The following is an 8,461-nucleotide window of genomic DNA, read 5'->3' as shown; positions in this document are numbered from 1 at the left end:
CCAGGATTGGACTGGCTCAGACATGGGATAGGTGTATATTCAACTTTAAGAAAAACCGCCAGACAATTTCCAGTGTGGTTGACCATCCCGCACTCCCACCAGCCATGTATGAGAGTTCCCATTGCTCCACATTCTCATCAGTGCTTGGTGTCATCTCTTTACTCTTTGTGGCACTCTAGAGGAGATTCTCAGGACCACAACACTGAAGCTGAAGTGTTTCTTTCTTATCCGCATACCTCCAGCACAGAGATAACCATTTTGCATAATTTGGATTTATTATTCATTCCTTGTTTTGTGGTAACTTATGTTATTACAAAATCTATTTCCTTGTAGATGTAGACCTATTCAGATATTGTTTTTCTTATGTTAGTTTTGGTATGTTGTGTTTTTCAATCGGTCCACTTCATCTAAATGTTCAATCCATTAATTAAAAAAAAATAAATTTATTTATTTATTTATTTTTGGATGCATTGGGTCTTTGTTGCTGCGTGCAGGCATTTCTCTACTTGCGGTGAGCGGGGGCTACTCTTTGTTGCCGTGCGTGCGCTTCTCATTGCGGTGGCTTCTATTGTTGCAGAGCACGGGCTCTAGGTGTGTGGGCTTCAGTAGTTGTGGCACGTAGGCTCAGTAGTTGTGGCTCATGGGCTCTAGAGCGCAGGCTCAGTAGTTGTGGTGCACAGGCTTAGTTGCTCCGTGGCATGTGGGATCTTCCCAGACCAGGACTCGAACCCATGTACCCTGCATTGGCAGGCGGATTCTTAACCACTGCGCTACCAGGGAAGTCCCAATCCATTACTTTTTAAAATTGTTTTATCATACCTGTGTGTATATATGTGCGTATACCTGGGCAATATATTGTGTAGTTTTTTTTTCTCAAACTTTATAAAAGGAGTATCCTGTAGTCATCTGAGCTGGCTTTTTTTATTCAGTGTTATGTTACTAATATTTATAATACATATAGCTGTATTTCACTCATGTTCTTCAGCTGTAAAATATGCTGTGGCATGACTATACCACAGAATATTCATTCTCTTGGACATTTACTTTTTCCCAGTTTTTCACTCTTACAAACAATGCTGCTGTGAAAATTCTTCCACATGCGTCCTTGTGCACATGTGCAGGGGTTTCTCTCTTTTTTAAAACATAAATTTATTTATTTTATTTTTGGTTGCGTTAGGTCTTCGTTGCTACGTGCGGGCTTTCTCTAGTTGCGGCGAGTGGAGGCTTCTCTTGTGGAGCACAGGCTCTAGGCGCACGGGCTTCAGTAGTTGTGGCACGTGGGCTCAGTAGTTGTGGCTCACAGGCTCTAGAGCTCAGGCTCAGTAGTTGTGGCACACGGGCTTAGTTGCTCCGCAGCATGTGGAATCTTCCCGGACCAGGGCTCGAACCCGTGTCCCCTGCATTGGCAGGTGGATTCTTAACCGCTGTGCCAGCAGGGAAGCCCAGGAGTTTCTCTTGATATTGTTCCTTGCAGTGGAATTTTGGATAACTAGGTGCCTGGAACATTAAAATGATACTCAGTTGTTTTCTTTTTCTTTTTTTGTTTTTTGGTCGCACTGCACAGCATGTGGGATCTTAGTTCCCAGACCAGGGATTGAACCCATGCCCCTTGCATTGGAAGCGTGGAGTCTTAACCACTGGACCACCAGGGAAGTCCTACCCAGTTGTTTTCTGAAAGTGGATATAATAATTTTCACTTCCAATGTCTGAGCAATTCCATTGGCCCATATCCTCTCCAATATCTGATATTGCCAGGCTCCTTAATTGTTTCCAGTAAAGTGGATGTAAGAGTATCTCACCGTAGTTTGTTTTGAAGCCCTTCATTTCTAAGAAAGTTGAGCAACTCTTTATTTGTTTAGTGGCCACATGTGTGTCATCTTTTATTAATGTCAGTTTATGAATTTTTTTGCCACAACTTTCTATTAAGATGGTTGCTCTCCTCTTTTTGATTTATCAGATTTTTTGCATATTCTTGACACTAATCTTTTACCCATCATATGTGCTGCAGTAGTTTTCTACTAGTGCTAAGCTTGCATTTTTATTTTCTTTAAAGTATCTTTTGGTGAAAAGAAATTCATATTTTGTTTAGTCATGTCAATTTATCTTTTGTTTTATGATTTCTGCTTTTCATGTCTTGCTAGGAAATCTTTTTCTACACCAAAGTAAAAAAGATATTCTATTTTTCTATTGCTTACGAAAATATTTTGAAATTTGGCTTCTGCCATTTAAGTTGTAACGAATCTGGAATTAACTTTCTGTGTGGTGTGAGGTGGAAATGCAATAACTTTTTTCCTCATCTGGGAAATCAGTTTTTTAGCTGCATCTGTTGTATAGTCCCTTCTTTTCCCACTAATCTGCTATGCCACCTCTGCTGTATCTCTGTCTATATCTCCACCACCCTCGCATGCCCTGCAGTTTCCTGGACATCCAGGATTCTCTCTAGACTCTGCACCTTTGTACACTCTGTCTCCTTTGGCTGTGATGCCTTCTCACTTTCTGTATCTGTATCTGGTAACTACTCCTAGTTATTTAGGACTCAGACCTCAAGACACCTTTTCTGGGAAACCTCCCTTGACATCTTTTTCTCATCTGGGCTGGGTTAGATGCCCCCTTCCCAATGTTCTTGTAGCACCACGTGACATCCTTTCTTAGAACAAATACAGCACACACAGTATCATCATTACCCCCTCCTTGGACAGTGAGGAGGGCACTCGACTCTACCTTCTCTGGCCCCTGCCCCAAATTCTCCTTGAGGCTGTCCCTTTAAAGGTGCCATGAATCCAAGGACTAGCAAAAAACAAAACAAAACAAGGGCTTACCTGGTGGTGCAGTGGTTGAGAGTCTGCCTGCCGATGCAGGGGACACGGGTTCGTGCCCCGGTCCGGGAAGATCCCACATGCCACGGAGCAGCTGGGCCCGTGAGCCATGGCAACTGAGGCTGCGCGTCCGGAGCCTGTGCTCCACAATGGGAGAGGCCACAACAGTGAGAGGCCCGCATACCGCAAAAAAACAAACAAACCCCCCCCCCGAGTTTCAGAAATGTGAAAACCCAGCTGGTGTCAGGTATCAGGGGCACATTTCCATCTTCCTTTTCCTGCTGGCTTGGTGATTTTTATTTCTTCTGTGTTGGTATTGCTAATATGCGTCTTTTGTGTATGGGATTCCCTTCAGATGACAAAGTAAAAGCCAAGACCACAGGGCTTCCCTGGTGGCGCAGTGGTTGAGAGTCTGCCTGCCAATGCAGGGGACACGGGTTCATGACCCGGTCCGGGAAGATCCCACATGCTGCAGAGCGGCTGGGCCCGTGAGCCATGGCCGCTGAGCCTGTGCGTCCAGAGCCTGTGCTCCACAACGGGAGAGGCCACAACAGTGAGAGGCCCGTGTACCGAAAAAAAAAAAAAAAACTGATGTGGGAGAAAGGAAAGTGGCCACTGTAGTCCAAGAGTGTGTTGACAGTGGACTGGCCCAGGATGGTGGCACTGGAGATGATGGGATGAGGGTGGCCTGGGACATGTTGAGAGGCCGAGCTGACAGGACATGTGCATCGTTTGGATGTTGGGGTGAGCCCCAGGGAATGACTTTTCCCCCTTAGTCCTCAAGAGGGAGCCTTCTGCATTCATGGGAAACGTGACTCATGGCTTGGCCTTGTGTTCCATTTTCTTGAGCAGCACCTAGCAAGTGTGTTGAGTGAGCGAGTGAAGCTGAAGGTCCCTTTCTCTGGGACACAGAAAAGGCAGGATGATTCCTTGTCCCCATGGTGGTAGTATGGGCAGTTGAATTTTCCATGACCTTATTTCTCTGGCCAAGGAGGGGCCCTGGCCCTGCCCAGACTAGATGACTTTAGGCAGGAGGGTGCGTAGAGCAGTGATGAGACTTGAATCATTTCAGGCATGATTCTCAACTGTGCTACTTACCGGTGGCCATAACTCAGGGCAACTCAGGGACCTTTTGGGTTCTTGGTTTCCTCCCCTGTAAACTGGGAGATTGAATAACCATTTGAACCCTCATTTTCATTATTTACAAAACAAGTGTGTTGACCATCCCACTTTACCAGGTTGTGCAGGTTAAAGAATAGTGTTGTAAAGTGCCTGTCACAGTGTTGGGTATGTGTATATGCTTAAAAGTCAACTATTGTAACTCATATGTTACTCGTTTGGGTTATTCTATTCCTTCCTCACCAGGAGATGTTCTGATGGGATTTCTAGTACAAATATACTGCAGTTCCTGATGGCATCTCAGCAGATTTTAGTTCTTAAGAAGCTTGATCATGGGCTCTAGTGACATTCTGCATAAGGTCTTGGTTCCCCGTCAGGCAAAGCCAACATTTTTCCCTGCCCCTTGTTTTTTTTTTTCACTGGTGGAGATGGGGTGGCTGAGGATGCCATGGAATATTAGTTGTGCTTTGAATGGACATTTACACCTCCCCTTGAAAATCCCTTGTGAAGGGAATTTTGAGCCATCAAAAAATACTTACTGCTAATTTAATTTATTCCATATGTATTTAATGTAATAGTTGGTATACATAATTTGGGTTTAAATATGTCCTCTTATTTTTCGGATTTCTTGTGTCACTTGTGCTTTCTATGCCTGCCCCCCTCCACTCCAAAAAAAACTTTCTATTACTTACAGATTTTCTTTATTCTAGTTTGGAAAGCGTATACTCTAATTCTGTTTGTTATTGTCTAAGCTGAGATTTACAAGCACTTATTTAAAGAGTACAGAGTTATACATACTTTTTCCTCTTCCCAGGCTATATAAGGGACTTGGAACATTAACCAGTACATCCTGTCTCAGTATCTGTGTTGAGACTTTGTGTGTTAATCCATCATTATAACTCCAAAAGGAAGTGTTATTACAGTTTAATACAAATCCTGAGCAGTTGTATCCATCCACATGTGCATTCCCCTCTTGGGTCCTCTATTGCAGATCTTTCATCTGGGATCAGTTTCCAAATTCTTAAATATAAACTTTAGGATTTCATTTTATGTGTGCTAATCTTCCATTAAATTTCCCATTTGGGGCTCAAAATAGTCATACTCTTTCTTGAAAGACAGCTTTGCTGTGTATAGAAATCTAGATTGGCAGGTTTTTTTCTTCAGCAGGTCCTCGAATAGTTCCTTCCACTGTATTCCAGAACCATAATTATATTGGGAGTGAGTGGCAAATTACTTTGTTTATAGCCTTCTGGTCTTAGTTTAGATTATGAACAGAAATACTAACATTAACATGGAGGAATGGGGCTTGGGGTTATCACCCCCAAAGTAATAAATAGTGCTGAATGTGTAGGAGGAGTAATAAAATGGCTTATCTGATGACTAAACTGATGGATTGTGCTAGAAACTGGATAGATGCTCTCCTATCGAATTTTCTCTTTATGGACACTCTGCTTCCCTTAAATGAGCTTGAGGCAATGGAATATGGGCAGAAGTGATCATGAAATTATGTCTTCTAATTTTTGCTCCTCCAGTGGGATATACCCTTGGGTATTAGTGGTTTCAGTTCTCACACTTGCTCAGGATTTAGTGCTCTCTTGGGAACTGCAGTTTCAGGCTACCTATGGACTGATGGTGGGGTGGGACCCTTGTACTGGCAATGTTAGCAAATTCCCTGATGATACTGATGCTACTACTGGTTTGGGAACAACTGAATTAGATCGGGCTCTAGAGCGCAGGCTCAGTAGCTGTAGCACACTGGCTTAGTTGCTCTGAGGCATGTGGGATCTTCCCAGACCAGGGATCGAATCCCTGTCCCCTGCATTGGCAGGTGGATTCTCAGCCACTGTGCCACCAGGGAAGTCCCTCGTTTTGTTTTTTAATTATATATTTTTCCTGAGGTTCTGACAGGTTGAGGAGGTTTGCCTAAGGCTGCACAGGCAGAGGTCTCCAGTTAGATATCTTTCAGGATGGGACTTCGCCCAACGTGGCCACAAAACTCTGGCGTGGTCCCTGTCTTTGGAACCACAGAGCATTATTTCTCAGGGTCCCTCGCAGGGCTGTTTGGCCTTTGCCATGGAGAATGGGAAGGGCCCATCCTTACCTGGCGGGAGGTAGGACAGAAACTACATTACCCGGAAGGCTGTGCTTGTGCAAGCGCGAAGGGCGCTCATCCAATGACTACCCAGGAAAGAAGCGTGCCTCCCGGGGAGGTGGAGGCGGGACTTCCGATGAAGTCAGAGAGGCTCTTGTGGGGTCAGCACGCCTCGGCGGTGGAGACTCGATCCTGATTCCCAGGCGTCTCTTAGGGATCAAGTAAGGAAAGAGGGGAGAAGAGACTGGGACCTACCTCTGCGCCTTTGTACGAGCCGTGACCCCCGCCTGGCGCCGTGCTTTTCCGGCTCCGCACCAATCCTCTTTCCTTCAGGTCCCTGGAGTCGGCGTCCTTGGCCTTACGTGCCTTTTACACGTGGGAAACTGAGGATTGGAGGGCGGGGTCAGCCAAGGTCACGCCCCGACCAGGGCCGGACGACTGGGGAGTCCACTAAGCTTGAAGGCCTCGCCTGGGTCCCCGCCCAGTTCACAGGGTGGACTGGAGACGGGTAGCCTTGTCGGACGCAGGTGAGTGGGTGGGCTTCGGGCCGCCAGCCATTGGGACCCTCGTCCTATTAGCCCCAGAGCCGTAATATAGAGGATGCTGTTGTCCTAGGACTTTTTCTCCCTCCGCTCTCTCTGCCCTGGAGTTTGGGGTACTCAGAGGTGAGTTATTCTTGGCCTATGGTCCTTAATCGAAAACGGGGATTGTATGGCGCACTTCTAGTTTTTGGAACCCAATAGGATGAGGTAAGCGTTGCCAGGCACAAGAACTAGCATGTGCATATGCTTCGTTGTGGCACTGACCTGGGAATGTTCTAGAAACCACAGGTGTACGCTATGTCTTTTGGGACCAGAGAGCAGGTGGGCAGGAATCAGCCGTGAAATGGCAAATGAGGAGCTGGGCCTTCTGAGGGTGGTGGGAGCCATAGACGGTTTAGAGCTGATGGAGGTGCCCTGATTCAGGTCGTAACAAGCTTTCTCTGGCTACAGAACACACTGTGGGGGTGATTGTTTCCCTAGTATTCAGTCAGCTGTATTTTCCTCTGACAAGATCTAATGATACATATTTTATTATTTTTACTTTTTTCTAGATTTAATTTGTTCTATATTTTGTTAAGGATTTTTTTCACCTGTATTAATTAGGACTATAGTTCTGTAATTACTATTTTTTTGTACTCATTACGTTTTTATATCAATTAGTTGGTCTCTTAAAATGAGTTGGAAAGCATTTGATCCTTCTCTTATTTTCTGAAAGGACATGTTATTGTAGTATTATTTACCCTGTAAATGTTTTATAGAATTTGCCAGCAGTGTTTGATAATTTCTTATTGTTTTTGAACATATTTTTTTCAGTTTATTTCTAAATACTTCGTATTTTGATGGTATTATAACAGATTTCTTCTTTTCAATTTCCAAACATTCATTGCTAGTATATGGAAACACAAGTAATTTTTGTATATTGGCCTTTTTATCCTGGGAACTTGCTAAACTCAATCATTCTCAATCATTAGACCTAGTAGCTTTTTGGTGAATGAGTTGTAATTTTCAACATAATCATGTCTTCTTACATGAATAGACAGTTTTGGTTCTACCTTTACAATCTTTAGAATTTTTTTTTTTATGTTACTAACACAGACCACTAGTACAATGTTAAGTGATGAGCATAGACATACTTGCATTATTCCCAATATCAGGGCAAAAGCATTAGGCTTTCACCATCAAATATATTAGCTATTGTTTTTTTCATAGATACCCTATATCAGGTTGAGGAAGTTCCCATCTAATCCTAATTTGCTGAGAATTTGTATCATTCACTGGCTTTGAATTCTGTGAAATTCTTCCACTACATCTTTGAGATGATTGTTTTTAGTCTATTAATATAGATTATAGATTCAGTTGTTAAATCATCTTTGCATTCCTGATAAACAGCACTAGGTTATGATTTATGTGTTTACATATGTATATGGCTGGATTCAGTGTGCTAAAATTTTGTTAAGGTTTTTGTTGTATCTATGATCATGTGGGTATTGGTCCATAGTGTTTTTTTTTTTAATTAATTAATTAATTTATTTATTTATTTATGGCTGTGTTGGGTCTTCGTTTCTGTGCGAGAGCTTTCTCTAGTTGCGGCGAGCGGCGGCCACTCTTCATCGCGGTGCGCGGGCCTCTCACTGTCGCGGCCTCTCCTGTTGCGGAGCGCAGGCTCCAGATGCGCAGGCTCAGTAGTTGTGACGCACGGGCTTAGTTGCTCCGCGGCATGTGGGATCTTCCCAGACCAGGGCTCGAACCCGTGTCCCCTGCATTGGCAGGCAGATTCTTAACCACTGTGCCACCAGGGAAGCCCCATAGTGTTTTAATAGCATCATTCACTTAACTAGTTGGGAAGTGTTTGAATCTTGTTTTAGAAGAACTTCTGTGTAATTGGTACTGTT

This window comes from Mesoplodon bidens (genome assembly GCF_964165515.1).
Source record: "Mesoplodon bidens genome assembly, chromosome: 18".
NCBI classification, from domain to species: domain Eukaryota; kingdom Metazoa; phylum Chordata; class Mammalia; order Artiodactyla; family Ziphiidae; genus Mesoplodon; species Mesoplodon bidens.
The sequence above is the reverse complement of the archived record's forward strand: the minus strand, read 5'-3'. Positions refer to the sequence as shown.